This window comes from Fukomys damarensis, unplaced genomic scaffold, assembly GCF_012274545.1.
Source record: "Fukomys damarensis isolate Sample0158 unplaced genomic scaffold, DMR_v1.0_HiC HiC_scaffold_36, whole genome shotgun sequence".
Classification (NCBI taxonomy): domain Eukaryota; kingdom Metazoa; phylum Chordata; class Mammalia; order Rodentia; family Bathyergidae; genus Fukomys; species Fukomys damarensis.
Genome location: NW_022900948.1, coordinates 2,732,572 through 2,748,027, shown reverse-complemented (window position 1 = coordinate 2,748,027; position 15,456 = coordinate 2,732,572). Strand labels below are relative to the sequence as shown.

The window sequence follows — 15,456 nt, the reverse complement described above, 5'->3', positions numbered from 1 at the left end:
TCCTGGTACCAGAGAATGAATTCAAGACCTTGTGCTTGCAAGGCAGGCACAGTGCCACTGAGCTAAATCCCCGGCCCTATATTATATACTTTATATTTAACCCAAGACAATTTCTATTCCTATACTTCTGAGTTTCTTCCTGCATAGTACTCTGGAAGTCAGATCTCTCAATGGGTATAATGTAGCTGGTAGTTTTATGTTCTTGTTTCTCTCTGCTGACTTTCAAAACCAGCATGATATAACTCAACCATACTCAGGTAACCTCCTTTCACTGCAGTTAGCCTGATCTCTTCCTGCAAAGTCATGCAATTTTTAGATCTAAACTTCCCTTCATTTTTTCTGAACATATTCCCTCCTCTCCAATGGATCAGATTTATATAAATATTTTTTAAATTGAGGACTGAACATTATAATATATATTACTAATTTCCTTTTTAATAGAGACTTTAAAAGAAGCTCAAATTTTCATGTATCCTTTTGATATAACTACCTAATATGAAGACACACCTCTTTCAGTATTCATTTTACATCTAGGATATATTAGTATTCCAGAAAACATCAGTGCTCTATGAGTTAAATAATGAGAACTGACATAGAAGAAAGTCTTTCTTTTTATTGTCTGCACAAGGAATCTAGAAATATCAGCAAGAGAAAAAAAAGAAATTTCACAGTAAATTGTGTCAAAATAATTCAAGGAAATGTCTATTTGTTACTCAAACAGCTTAAACAGTCTGTAACACCATTCATTTATGTTACAACTTTCAACTCATGTTTACAAAAACTGACATTTCAAACACCCATATTCTCTAATTTCTTATGCCAGAATGACAGTGACCAAAGGGATATAATATTTCTATTGCAACAGTATCCTCAGCCTCAGAAGGTATATATGTTAGCTTGATCAGAGAAATAGATTTTCCAGTTAGTCATATCCTCTAAAAGAGTTAAGAGGAATTGGCGTGAAATGACAATAAGCTAGAGTACTGGATATTCGGTGTAATACATATGTGCTTCTTTGTGGTGCTAATTACACTTTCTCACGGATGTCTGGCAGTCACATGACTGGGCTTGACCTTGAATGCATCCATCTGATCAAATTATAAATAATTTTAGGATACAGACAGATGCCTATTGAAGCTTAAAAACATTATATATTTTCTATTGTAACCTACAATGAAGTAAAACTTGAAAAAGCTTAAGAATCATTTTTTTTAATCAGGCTATTAAATTTTCTTTTCTTAAATTTTACTTATTAACTGAAAACCTGAAGCTGCATCTACAGCAACCCATAGCAAAGAAAGCCCAGGAGGAAACTGCAAAACTATAAATCATAAGCCAATTTTAGTATTGTTCTTAGATGCTATGTTTTACAATATCAAATGGACATTAGTGCTCCATTTTGTTTTATTCTAAACTAACAGAAAACTATTATGAAAGCCCTTTGTGTAGTCTATCTTTATATTCCTTTGGATATTTAGTTTGATAGATTTTTCAAGCATAGACAACCTAAGAAACAGAAAACTAGAGCTGAAAGTTCTGTTAGCCTATGGAAATGGAATAAATATAAAAGTCTATAAAAATATATGTGGAAAGAGGAATGAGCCTAGAGAGAGGTGATTGACAAAAACATTGGAACTGATTTCTTTCATTGCAAAGGACAAATAAATTTTAAAGTCTTGATTTAGAATTAACACAGAATGGTAAATAAGAATATATATATATATATGTATTTGAATGAATATATATATATATATATATACATTGAATAAATGTTTCTACATGAAATAAAAATATTTTAATTTGATTAGACAGTAATGGTATACATTTAATTCAACTTGATTTCATCAAATAATTAACTGAATTATAAGCTATACTTAATGCCAAATACTAAAATTTGAGCCTAACTAAAGTAACAATAGCCATAATTAATGCGAAAGAGAGTTAACACTAAAGGAAAACTGACTTTTAGGAAATCTGCTATTTCTATTAACCTTAGAAATGTTACCTAAATTCCAAATGCCTCTGCTATGCCCCTGAAAATGAGAAATAATTTATGTTCTTCCATGCCTCCTGGGGTTACAATGATAAATATGTAAAAGTGCATTGAGCTTTTTGTGATAAAAGGCACTATAAAAATCTAAGGTGTTTTTATTATATCAGTCAAATGGGATCTCAGACTCAGTTCCTTTTTGAAGACCCACAACTTTTTATTGGTGAATCATGAAATTGTATTGGGAAATATATTGCAGTAACATAACAGGGCAGGCAGACAGGAGATTTTATGCCTTCTGGGGCCTTTTAAACTTGGTTACAATTAGGAATATGGGAAGATATCTATCATAGAGTATATCTGCTAGGACATTAATGAGAGCAAATGAAAATATTTAAGAGACATGCAAAGGCAGAAATTTGAGTTCTGGCTTCATCAAATAAATGTGCTAAGTTACCATTTTTGTTTCCATAACTGTAGTCTTCATGAATTGACCACTTCCTCTATGCTAGGGAATTTGATTATTTTATACTCATGATTACATTTAACCTCCTAGTGGTCTTAAATTGATCATCATTTTTATCACTTTATGGATCAGGAAAATAAGGCTTAAAAAAGAATAACTTGGCCAAAGCATCACAGTGACGAAGGGAAGTAAGGTTCAAATGTACATGTGTCTGAAGTCAAGGCCTGATCTCTTAACAGTTTGCAAAGCTCCTATAATGATGATTTTACCATTTTTATTTAAAGGTATAATTATTTGACAAGATAAACTATAAAAAAAATTTTAGAGAGATAGTGTAGAAAATTTTAGAATACATTATAACCACCACAGAACCCAGACACTTTATGAAGATGTTTTATATAACATTTACTGAGCTTTTTAAATATCCTAAATTTTCCTTTTATTAAGATTTTCTAAAAAGTAATTTGATTTCTATTAAGCATTTATTGCCCCTAATCTAATTCTGTTATTTTGGCACATGGTAGGAACTCAAAAGACATTGAATCAAAATGAAATGAGCTTCTTATTAATGGTCAGGAATAAATATTTAGAGATAGGAACCGATTATCACGCAGTTCGTCCTTAGCTGATGATAAATGTTGTATCTGGACAGACACAATTGTTTCTGATTTTTTGGTAAGTGAATTATGATCAGTTATAAACAAAATATGATAACATGAGTATTTCAAAAGCTTCTAATAATTTTGTCTTTATATATCATAGAAATGCTTTGCTTTAATTGTATGCTGTCCCATCTCCTACAAAAATTAATAATAGAAAAAAATTTTATATTTCTGGATACTTTATTATCTTTCATCATTTATAATGAATTGCTGTGCCTTTAGAAACCATCTATAGCATTTATTTATGACAGATATTGATGCATTTTTTAAATTTTTCCAAATCATAGATATTTTATTAACTTTTTCCATGTGATCAAAATATGAGAGAATATTTCCATATACCTAAGTATAAGGGTACATTTTTCTTTTTCTTTTAAATTTTTTTATTAATATACATTTGCGGTACATGATGTTTACATTCAACTTAGGGAACAGGTACATATTTTACATGTTTTAATTATTTTTATTCCCCTTCTCTCCTTCCTCCCTCATCCTTCTCTCAGGAATGATTTTTATATTAATTTTATGCTAAAACACTTTTCTATTCAATAATTTTAAAAACAAAGTTATCTTTTAGTTTTGCAAAACCGTAACAATTTTAGTCTATGAAATATTTTTTCAAATTGTTTCAAAAGTAGAGAACATATTTTAGTTTTTATGCAAATTCACACCTTTAAGTTGTACCTACATAAACAAAAATAATTTCAGTTGTCCACTGTATAATTATATTCAATTTGATTAAGAAAAACAAAAAACAGAGCTTCAGGGACCATTAAAATTGGTAATTCAAACATTTGAGTCTTGTAAGAAGCAGAAAAATATCTTGTTTATCTTACTGTCAAAGACAATGTAATAGTGACTAAATGGCTGGAATTTATTAAAAGAATATTTTTAAAAATGCTTTTATAGTGGCCATTATTTAAACAAATATAACATTAAGGAAAATGATAGTGTGGAAAGGAAAAGTTAGCTCATAGAGCCATAAATTTAAGGATATAGATAGTACTTATTCATACGTACACACCTGGATTTAAAAGAGAAAGAAAACAACCTGTCCGTTATGTTATATTCTATAAAGCATTTTCACATGTGCTTCAACAGAAATGTGAGATTCCCCAACTTATAACATGCTTATTTGCTTACCAATCTATGAGTAACAGGATAACCTCAAAGTTTAGAGGAGTTATTTTTAATATATCAGAATAGTTTAATAATTACTGAAACAGAATTCAAATGTTTTTCTCAAAACTTTTCATAACAAATGTATGTTTAATTGCTCCTTATCACACTGTTCAGCACTTTTTTCCAGCAAATGTATGTTTAATTTTTCTCTCTCCAAAGTGAGTTAAGCAGCTTTTATATTGTCAGTTATATGTACTCTTACAGTGATCTAAATTTTGGGGTTAAAGTAAAAAAATGATTTTCTAAAGCTTTATTAACTATGTATTGTCAGCTTTTTATAAATGTTCCTAAGACAAAAGATAATGCCATGTGGAAAATGTAATGCATCCTCTCATACTTATATATCTCATAAGTGGATACCAGTGTACTTGCAATCAATCCACTTAAGACACAAAGGACACGGTATAGTGTTACGTCTTCTGGGAATGAAGACAGCAAGATTCGTGGCTATGTGTTGGTCATTATATATATTAAATTTGGGGAATAAAATTCAAAAGTTGTAATATGTCAAACCTCATATTTATTAAAGTAGAGAAGTGTAGACATAACATGTGCTATGTAAACCAGGTGATATAAAATATATATACCTGGAATTTTTTGAGTTTCCTAAATTACCCTGTCGTACTGACCTGGGTAAAGAGGAGAAGAAGTTGAAATAACTTTATTCCTGGAAGTAGATAAGGAAATTCTTTTCTGCAGTTGATAACTTTTTAGACAATTCTAAAAATTATTGTGAATCTCTGCTGAGGCCCTATCATTTCAACAAAAAAAAAGCCAGATGAACTTCAGGTCTTACTAACACTCCTGTATCCTGCTGATCTGTGTTTTCTGAAAAGGAAAGGAGAATGTGAGTCCACTTGGGATCTCCTTTCTCTGCCCTTTCTCTTATAAAGATAGAATTCTCTTTTATGCTTGACTGGTTTAAATTGTTCCTTAATCTCTGTCACACTTAACTTCACTTAACTTTAGACTTTGAAATTGTTTATAGGAGCTATGGATGGGAATTGTGATGGGACACTATGTTCCTTTCCCAGCCTTCACAGTTCCCCTCTCCAAATAATTTTTAAGCCAGTGGGCTTTTTCTTCTCACTGCTTCCTACCCCCATATAAACACCACCGCCATCATCACCACCAACAAAAAAAACAATATCCCATTCCAGGCGCCCCCTCTCTGCCTGCCGAAGGCATTTTAATGACAGTTTACTTTAGCGGTCTATCAGCAGGCTGCTGCTTCTGCCACCTGAATTTCAATTTCTTAATTTACAGCCCAGATAAAACAGAATGGAGCAGGATCTGGGCTGCTCTCTACATTGGGTTGGCCTTATCAAGCGTGAAGTTTGGCGCATTGCAAACCTATTCAAGTGATTATCTGTTGAGGACCTCTCAGCCATCTCCATCTCTGCAGCGGGCTGATAAGACAGCTGTTTCTCTAGCCTCTGTGTCTCCCTGGGCCTCAGTCTTCTTCTGATACAAACTCCGCCTTTGTCACCGTACCCCGGTGCCGTCACTTGCTCTGTGGGGCAAGGGTTTGATCTGAACACACGTGGGGGGAAAAGTGTGAGTGTACGAGAGCGCAGAGGAGAGAGGACAGAGGAGGAGAGGGCCGATAGAGCAAGGGGGTGGGGAGTTAAGAGACCAGGGCGTGGGGGCAGGGCGGCGTGCTGAACGCAGTTGATAGCTCTGATTGACTGGTTGCTCAGCCCGGCTTTATTATTTCAAATTAGACGTGCATTGCACACGAGTGGAAACATAAATCTTCAATATAAGAAAGAGCCTCCGAGCATCGGAAGCTGAAAAACCGTTTCTTCCCAGGTCCCGGTAAAAGGGGCCAGCGAAAAGACTGATTGCTACCAGCTGAGACAGATGGTTTCCTTTAACTTTGGAAACTGCTATTTTTAATTACTTGTATTAATTTTGCATGAGATGTATCGGCTGCAAGAGGAAGCTTAGAGAAGACTGTTAGCATCCCTGAGAAAAAACGAACACAAGGCTCTGATTTGCCCTTTCTCACCTCCAGTTTTTCTTAGCTCACCCTCTCCTGGTTGCCTTGAAGCCCCTTTGCAGAATAGCAGAGACGTGAATTTATCCTCCCAAAAGTTGCTACTGAGTAATAGAGGAGAAAAATCTGTGGACAGTTGTGGGAACATTTAGGTAAATGATCGTCGATCTGAGGCTGCAAATATGTTTTTTGAGACATCCTGGGGCATGTGCAAGAAAGTTTGGTTTGAATATGAGCAGGAAATCATTTGCAGGAGAACGAGTGCCATACAAATTTTCCCTAGAATTATAAAAAGGAGGTTATGTGTTGTGTGGACCAGCAGGGACAAAGTAGGCTGCTCTCTTAAAATTTATTGCGACGCAAGTTACATTTATTTAGGTTTATAAACAATGAAATAATTCACATATCTTTCAGTGCGAACACTAATGTCAGGATTTAAGGATTTCTTCTTGAACGTGCCTTTTAACTTTACAGTGTCTCCTCTGGAACAGGAATTTAAAGCCACAACGTAAAAAGAAAGTAAGGGATGTTTGTGATCCTGCTCATTGCTGCCCCTGGCATTGTCCTTAATGGAAGTGTTTGCAATATAAAAGGTTTTTGCAAAATAGTCAGGGAAGTTACTCACCTTCGGATAAAAGACTTTGCCCCTTTGCCAGGAGAGAAAGGAGCCCGGAGAAGAATTAGAGGGAGGGGAGTGCGGATGAGCGGCTAGGTATTTTTGTGGCCATTCTCACTGGGGATTTCGAGGATGAAACACTCTGGAATAGATTCACCTGAATTTTCTGAGATATCCTGGATCTGCAGTTATTTTGCATGGACACTCTGATGAAAGGCGTGCTCATCTAGGTAAGGGAAGTATGTGCAAAGGAGGAGGGCAGTAGAAGGTGCTCTGTGAATTCGGGGCTCTAACTCTCCTGGCGGTTTGTCACAATGGTCGAGTCCTAACAAAAGAGAACCTAATTCAAAACAAATGTCTTTCTATGGAGTAGGACAGTCTCTTTCTCAAAGTCAGTGGAATGAAACGTTCCTAAGAGGAGCAGTTTCCGTGTCTCTCAGAGAGGGACAGAAAACACTGCTTTAGGCTTTGCAAACCTTTTGACTCTGCTGGTCTCTGTCCATGGTGCTAAATCCTGCTCATTCTCGTGCCCTGTTGCTAAGGTCTAAATACATATTGGTGTCAATTTTCTCCATACTTTTTTATTTTGTTAAAGTGTGGAAGAAAAATTGATACTACCTTTAGAAGACTAAACAAAAGAGTAACCATCAGGTTATGTAATATCTATATTTCTCATAGAGACATTATTACATTTCCAACATTATCAACACAACCCCTCTTCTCGAACAAAGTAACACAATGATATTTTAATTTGTCTGAGAAGGTATATTGCTTGGGATTTCCACCCTAAGCCAAACATTGTAAACTTATTTACATAGCTTAACTGTTTTGTTTACTTTTTAAAAAGTCACAAGTAGTTTATAGAGTCCCTTATTGTAAAATACTAACATCACTCTCTTCCCAATCCTAAGAATAACTAAGTGTAAGGAGGGGTTATTTTTCATATACACCATTGTCCATAATAACTTTAAGTATTCCAGTGAGTGGCTATTCTTTTATTTTTTAATAAAGAAACTTATTTAAAATAATCAGCTAAATTCATTATCTTTTCAACTTTTAGAACCATTCTTGTTGCAATTTTATTCATTTGACCACAAAACTTTCTCCAAACTTCAGGAGCTCTCTCACTCTCCTTTCTGCTTCAACTGAAACTGCTGAGGAATTTGAGAATATGTTAGAGATAATATGACTTAACTAGGTCTCAAAAATCTTTTAAGTGTTTTTCTAATGCTGTGGATAATTCTTTTACCTAACTTTGAATCAATGGAGGATGATTACATTATTGCTTAATATAGAGTGATGTCTTTGCACATAGCCTTCATTAATTGCAAAAAGTACAGTGTATGTGAATGTTTCAGACTGAGACACATGGACTTCAAAGTGAAATCAACATCCAGATATTATTCGTGCTAAAGTGATTGTAGCCAGCTTTTATTTATTTTTTTAAAAATTTAATTTATTGGTACATTCTAGGTAGACAGTACAGCTACATTCATTACTGGGATCTTGTATCTTTACATGCAAGGTCTTGGTTCTCATTTTTTCCTCTTGTGCCCAAGCCAGCTTTTATTTATTTTTTTAAAAATTTAATTTATTGGTACATTCTAGGTAGACAGTACAGCTACATTCATTACTGGGATCTTGTATCTTTACATGCAAGGTCTTGGTTCTCATTTTTTCCTCTTGTGCCCAAGCCAGCTTTTATTTTGAAAAGTTGGAAAAAGCACATGTTGCTTATGGTACACCTATACACTTAGAAGTTTTAAACACATCTATTTTGTTTAGGAAGTAAACTAGTATTTTAGGATTTTGAATGTCTTAAAGAATATGAATACATTTACCTACAGAGAAAAGATATTATATTAAAGATGAAAATATTTTGAAAAATATATGCTGGTCTGCCACAACAGAAAAGAGGACATATATGAAATATATAATTTATTATTTTGTACTTGAATGAACAAGTTTGTCATTTTCTATGTAATATCCTGATGTAACAAATATGTTAAGATTTTCATTACTCCATACCACCCCCAGCTTTGTACAATTCCTGTCCTTTTGGAAAATATAGCATTGTAATCTACACATCTTTATTATGGATATATATTATTTGCATCAGAAAGTAAAACAAAGTATTTGTTAGAAGACACATAGTAATGATTTTCTTCAGAGTGGTGAGAAAATTACATGAACACACACAACTAATGCAGTATCAACTTAAGAGCGTGATAATAGGGAAAAAGACAATTCATTTTATAGATAAGTCCGATTAAGCCAAAAAGTATTGCATTTTAATCTAAACTGTATTTACTTAAGAGGGTTTTAGTTTTGTTTTGTTTTTGTACTGAGCTGAGGGGTAAACGTAGAGTTTGAAGGAGGTTGACAACAAACCCAATTTCCTGTTATTCATATATCTGTTGTATATAGAATGCATTCTTTTTTCCCCTAGCTTCTTAACCCCATTTCTTCATTTTTTTTCTTTTCGCTCTGAGTTTCACTTAAGTCTGGAGAATAGATTTAAAATGAAATTAATACCCTAGGGGCTGTTGTTATAAAAAACAGTGGGAGTGGAGGTTAAGGAATAATTGTAAATGCTAATTATAAGATAATGTATATAGTGGGGGCCTTCTTTCCAATCCCCTTGTTATTGTCATGCAAAGTAATAGAACTCATACATTGTTACACAGGTTATAAGAGAGATGAACAGCTTCTCTGTTCTTTGCCCTTATTCAAGTATCAACACTCAAGGACAGAGTCAATGAACACTGAATAACTTTACTCTTCAATTTAAAGTTATTTTACTCTTTTCCCTTCTATAACACCTATACCTACCTGAAATTTTTATTTCCTACTTGAGCCTTCTTTCTCAAATATTCTCAAAGGCAGTGACCAATAGTAAATAAACAGGTAAAGGATTTTTCCCTCAGAAAAGGATGTGGCTCTAGCGAAGACATATAAGTAATGTTAACTACTGTGTAGGAAGTTGGCACTATCTTTCAAGATGGGAAAAAGAAATCCTGGCCGGAGAAGAACATAACATCACATGAATATTGTCTCTTCTTAAACGTCAAGAAAATTCCAAGGACCTCACTTGTACTTAGATGAAGAAATAAATATGAGCAAAACTGCCTAACAGTCTCCTGAATGTTCATAAAATAAGGGTTTTTAATTTAGTAATTTTCATTTATAAAGCAGAAACACTGACACTTGTTTTTTTGGTTAAACTTTTTATTCTAAGAAAAAGCCCTGGTAAGGGTTCAGTTATGTTTACTGTCAGCAATACAGGTGTGGTCCAAGAGCTGTACTGCCAGCAAATGCAAGAGTGGCATGTTCTGATTTTATATACAGTTGATCTTGTTTTGAATCATCAGCCCACACCTGCAAGTGAAGAAGGACCTTATCTCTACTCAGTACCTATTTTCCTGGACAGGATGTTTCTCCTATCCTATTCTATTCTGACATGAAGTGAAAGCTAATTTAAACCGTGTAGCTTTATTTGAAAGAATTTCTGACTTCATTCTTACTCTAAAAAGATGTTTGATTAAAACAAACAAACAAACAAAAATACCCCCCAAACAAGAGATCTGCAATATGCATATATAAAGAGACAATTGCCTAATATTTAATACAGAATACTGGAACACAACTCGAAAAAGGTATGCGGGAAAGTAATGGATGTACATTCATCCTTTTCACTCAGATCAAAGACAAGGGAGCTCTCAGTGATTCATACATACCGGGCAGAGTTTAATGTTATAAAGAAATATACCAAAGAAGCAGCAATAATGGCAATGGAAATGAGTCTTTCGGAAGCAGAAAGATTTGAGAGGATAGCAGATCGTGCCATATCGCAAACTCTGATAGTACAGTTCCAACCCTCCCACGTTGCTCTCTCCCCATCTCTTTTTGCTTCTTGCATTACCCTTCGCCGCCTGTGTTAAGTGTGTACCTCCCCGCACAACTTACCTTGAAAAGGGACTCCATTGAGCTCTCGAGAGTGACACAAGCTTCTATCCAATCGTGTCACGCAGCCTCGCCTGGGCGGTCTCAATGGAAGCGGCTAGACCAATCAGCAATCCGGAGCACTGAGCAAGTTGCGTTGTGGCACGACTCGGCGTATACTTCCGCGCGTGCTGGCCGGGATAGGAGCCTGGCAGAGCAGCTGCACACACGGCAGTGCGGAGGCAGAGAAGGGGTTGGTGATACGGTGCTATAAATCTGTGGTCCAGTCCACCTCCCTTTTAAGACGTCTCCCCCCCCCCATTTCTGTTCTCACTTAGAGATGCAGCAGCTTACTCCTGTAGCGACCTACTAAAAAGCAACAAGGAGAAAGACGTCGTCTTTTTGAAAAAACGTTCTTTCGTCTCTTTCTTTGTTCCTTGGTTTGTTTTTCTTGCCCCTTTTTGTTTAGTTGAACGGCAATAGGAGGATAGTCTCTCCGTCTTTTTAAACTCTCTTTTTTTTAAGTTTCCCCTCCCCTTTCATATTTTCTTTTTCGCCATTTCTTTTAGCGTTGGACTTTGGGGTCGAAAGCATTTCTTTTTATTTGCTTCTTTTAAGCCGAGCACAGTTTAGGTTTCGTGCTGTCTTAAGAGAACTATCCAGCAGCTTCTTGCTCATCCTTATTGGGAGAACTGCACCGTTACTTTAAAAACACACATACACAAAAACCTTAAGGGAGAAAGGTAAGTTTCGGTTTGGTTTCTTTAATCATTAGTTGCAGCGATGTGCTGGCAAACCCAGAAAACCTGTAAGTGAGCGGAATGCAGAATATGAAGTTAATTGCACATGTTTGCCTCATTTCAAACCTACTGCTCTGTTTTTTTTTTTTTTTTTTTTTTTTAATTCTAGAGAGCTAGACTAAAAGACGCATGCTTAACGTACTGAATATCGGAAAGTGTCAGTGATGGAAACTTAAGTGGTAATGTGTCCGGGGTAAAGCAGGGGTGCAGTGGGAGGCTAGATGTTCAACGAGCTTCGGGAATGTGGTTGGAAGTTCATTTCGTCGGAAGAGAGGGATAACTTGGGTGTTGGGGGATGCATGCCTCTACTTTCGCAAAGGAACCGGAGGACCGGAGAGGCTTTAGTATCATAAGGGGAATCAGAAGCCTCGACTTGCAGATTAGACCAACAAAACCTCCCGGCTTAATTGCATTAACCAGATAGCATGTGCTGGAGAGATGTGATTGCCAGATGGAATTTAGATGCTGCACCAGGCAGCGAGTTGTAGTTGACTGAAAAAAGTACATGCCGCCTGAGGGCTGGGGCTGGGCTGGGGCTGGGGTGGTTAGAAGCTGTCAAAACTCATCATTGCCAGGTATAAGGGCTCTAATTCACGGACGCCAATTACCGTAATTCAGATTTAAAAGAAGATAGCCAATTTGGGGCCGAATCCTTAAGCCTGTACCGGATATGAGATTCTCTTTGTTCAGAAAAGCGTAAATAAGCTCGTTGGAGCTGTGTCTGTGAAGTGGCGGCTGCCTGGGAGCCTCGCAGGGCCGGGCGCTGGGACGTGGATTCCAAGCCCTGTCCTTGGTCCTACGCGGCTGAGTTCGCCTTCGGGGAGTGGGGAACCCCCTCGTAGCTGCGGGGCTGCTCCGGCACCCCTGGAGCCAAGCCGGCCACTCCGACCTCGCCCACCCCCCTTACAGCTCCCCTTCCTCGAATAGCTATTGTTAAATCGTCGCTGGGAGCAAGATGGGACGAGAAGCTGGGCAGACAGGCAAACGCTTCATTTTAACTTTTGTGATCTCGGGGTTTAGGAGAAAGTAGCTGGCTTTCTACTGCAAAAGAGCGAATCCAGGGAAGACCTGGGAATGGGGAGGGCGGGAGTGGTGATGGTGGAGCTAGGTGTTGGCTTTGCCCAAGAGAAGTTTCCAATTATCGGCACGAAGGGGTGTGGGTGAATGTGTGCTCGAGAGCTCCCGAGTGTGGTGCCTGAGAGGCAGAGGATGAGCAGAAGGTACAAAGCCGGTTGCGGTGCTTAATTTCTCACATTTCATCACCTCACCCATCCTATGGGTTCGAAAACACAGTGCACTGCTAGCCTGCCGCGGACTTTGTCAAGGGCGATGGGGTACAGGGATGGCAAGGTGGCACTGCCCACTATGGGTGCTCTGCGGTGGGCAGGACCTCGCATGGCCATTGTTGCTTAATTTATGCCCAGCGCGTTGCTACGTACCCATCTATTTCACTCTGTAAAGAAGTAGTCGGAGAGCTATAGAACTGTGGCCAATTGGGGGTTGGAGGATACGTTCCCTATTTTCCATTTATAAGTATCGTTTAACAGCTGATGCGGAGACTGGGTGTTTTCTCTGGTAATTACCAGCTGCAGGTCTGGTTGTATTGTGGCGAGGGTGAGAGTACGTAGTCAACCATTTAATATTTCTTTAACACTGCTGGTCGGGGTGGATGTCTCTGTACTTCTTCCCCGAAATGCACAGGTTCTCTCCCCTCCTCCTCTTATGTACAAACAGTTCCGTTGGTTAAGATTCTAAACCTCAACCCTTTTCCACACCCCTATACTTATCCTCATGGTGGTGTGGATGGGGAGACGAATGTATTTCATATCCTAGGCCTATACTATTAACTGCAACCTATGCGAAGTAGGCTTGAAATATATTTAAAGAAGTACAAAACAATAGGAATTGGAAGAAATCATTTTCCTAATTGAAAGTCAGTTCTGAAAGGTCAGGAAAAGGTGTTTGTGTTCTGGGAGACAGAAGGATAGGCAATATCTGGGCCTGTGAGTTTTCCTTGTAAAATGGCTTCTTAAGTGGGACATTGAAGAAATTTGTTAGAATTTGATCAAGTGCTCAAAAAAAGAAAGAAATTTTATTTCAAAGTCTCCTTTTAGGAGATTAAATTAACAAAACTGCCCTTAGGTTTACACGATGACAGGAATGGCTATCACAGCAGCAGGTCCTATGGTTTCCCCTTTCTCCTTTTAAACAAGGGCACAGGCACCCAGCTTTATAAACCTGACCCATTCTGGAGTTCTTAACAAAAAGCAAGATCGTAGACAGCAGTGATTTAGTTGACTTGGAACTCTCCCTCCCCTAACTTCAAGAAGATAGCTTCAGGAAGTAGGGTGTAGAACATTCTAAGAGTTTTAGGTTTGGAGTGGCAAATTAGATAGGCCTATTTTCGCCTGACATTTGGAAACTGCTCTTCCTTGCAGTCTCACCTGCCTGGGATGGGAATATTATAATTAACTCTTTAGAGGGAGGTCAAAGAGGCGCAGGCGCTTTGAGTGGTTTTCTCTGGAACCTGTACAATGTCAATTAAGGTCATTTAATTGTAAATCCGACTTGGGGTGGCACAGAAATGGTGATACAAAACCAGTGAGCTACTTCTGGTGTCCCCAATATGGGGCTCCAAAATTCAGGGATAGCCTGTCTTCATTTCCACCATGGTTGAGTCCGCTACTTTAGTATGCCTGATTTGACTTCGTTCAAGAGGGTAAATTTGTCTCCCCCCAATTCCGCCCTAGGTTAGAGGAGTCCTCCTCCCTTCTCCCCTGAATGCCCCGCCCGTCGCATGGGGGCGGGGAGCGCTGGGCGCCCTTAGCGGACCTTGCTGCATCAAAACCGCAGCATGCCCTTGAAGCTGTAACCTCGGTCACGTTCTTGCGGCGACTCAGTCGCCCACTGCTCAGTTCCGTTCTCTTACCTCCTGCAATTTCAGGTAGGTATGACAGGTGATATTTTATATGCAGTTTTTTTTTAAGGGGGAAAGGTTAAATCAGAAACCTTTGCAATAAAAAAAAAACAACAAAAAACGACCAAACAACTCAATACGACAGGTGCTCTTGCAATTAAATGGCCAAGCAGGTGTAAAAAACGTGCTCTCTCCGCGTGGCTCGGGGGTCGGCTTTGACTGAGTTACGGGTTTGGGTTGAGGACAGGCGCAGGTTTTTCTAAGGAAAAGGGATTGAACTGGGCGAGGTGGCAGGCCTAGCCTGGGCAGCCGTGGGACGTCCCCTCGGTGAAGAGTTGGCCTTGTGTGGAGTTGGGGCACTGGAAGGAAGGATGCGGCTAGCGGCAGGTGCTACACAGTCCAGCGCAGTACTTCCTACTTTGCCTTTGGAGCAGAGCATAGCACCCGGCACAGGTACTCCAGGCTGATTTAAGAGTTCGATTCTATCTGAAGAGGCAGGGAGGGGCAGTGGGGGACTAAGCCTTTAGTTTTTGTGTGGTGACAGGACCTGTTTTGGTTGTGAAGTAAGGGAAAAAAAGACCTTATCAAGTATATTTGCAACGTATAAGCATAAATGTGTGTGCATATACCAATGGCACACACACGTATATCAAAATAACCCCGTTCGAGCTACTCTGACTCCCCTTGAGGGCTCCGTGCTTCGGGGGTTTGCAAACTTGCACCTGGAATCCGCCGCCTCAGGGCACATGACTCTCCCTATGGTCCTAGGAAACCCGGGGGAGGTGTCTGGTGGGAATCCGAGCCCGAGAGACGGAGCCCAACTGCCGCAGCCCGTGTCACCCTCAGGTCAAGGGAGACTGGCCCTCCGGGAGGCAGTCCGGG

The 15,456-nt window shown here is 38.4% G+C and overlaps 1 protein-coding gene across 15 annotated transcripts in view; it reads left to right on the top strand.

Annotated features, from left to right (window-relative positions):
• Nucleotides 1-15,456, top strand: part of Elavl2 (ELAV like RNA binding protein 2) — a 168,747-nt gene that overhangs the window by 13,578 nt on the left and 139,713 nt on the right. For 2 of the 15 annotated variants that reach the window (XM_033759147.1, XM_033759144.1), the window contains exon 1: nt 14,503-14,601. The exons of 6 other annotated variants lie outside the window; for them this stretch is intronic. The gene's annotated coding sequence lies outside the window, so the exon portion shown is untranslated. Of the gene's footprint in view, nt 1-11,061; nt 11,601-14,502; nt 14,602-15,456 lie in introns of those variants that run through there. 7 more of the 15 variants (XM_010626995.2, XM_010627003.2, XM_010626997.2 and 4 more) reach the window with 7 other exon arrangements.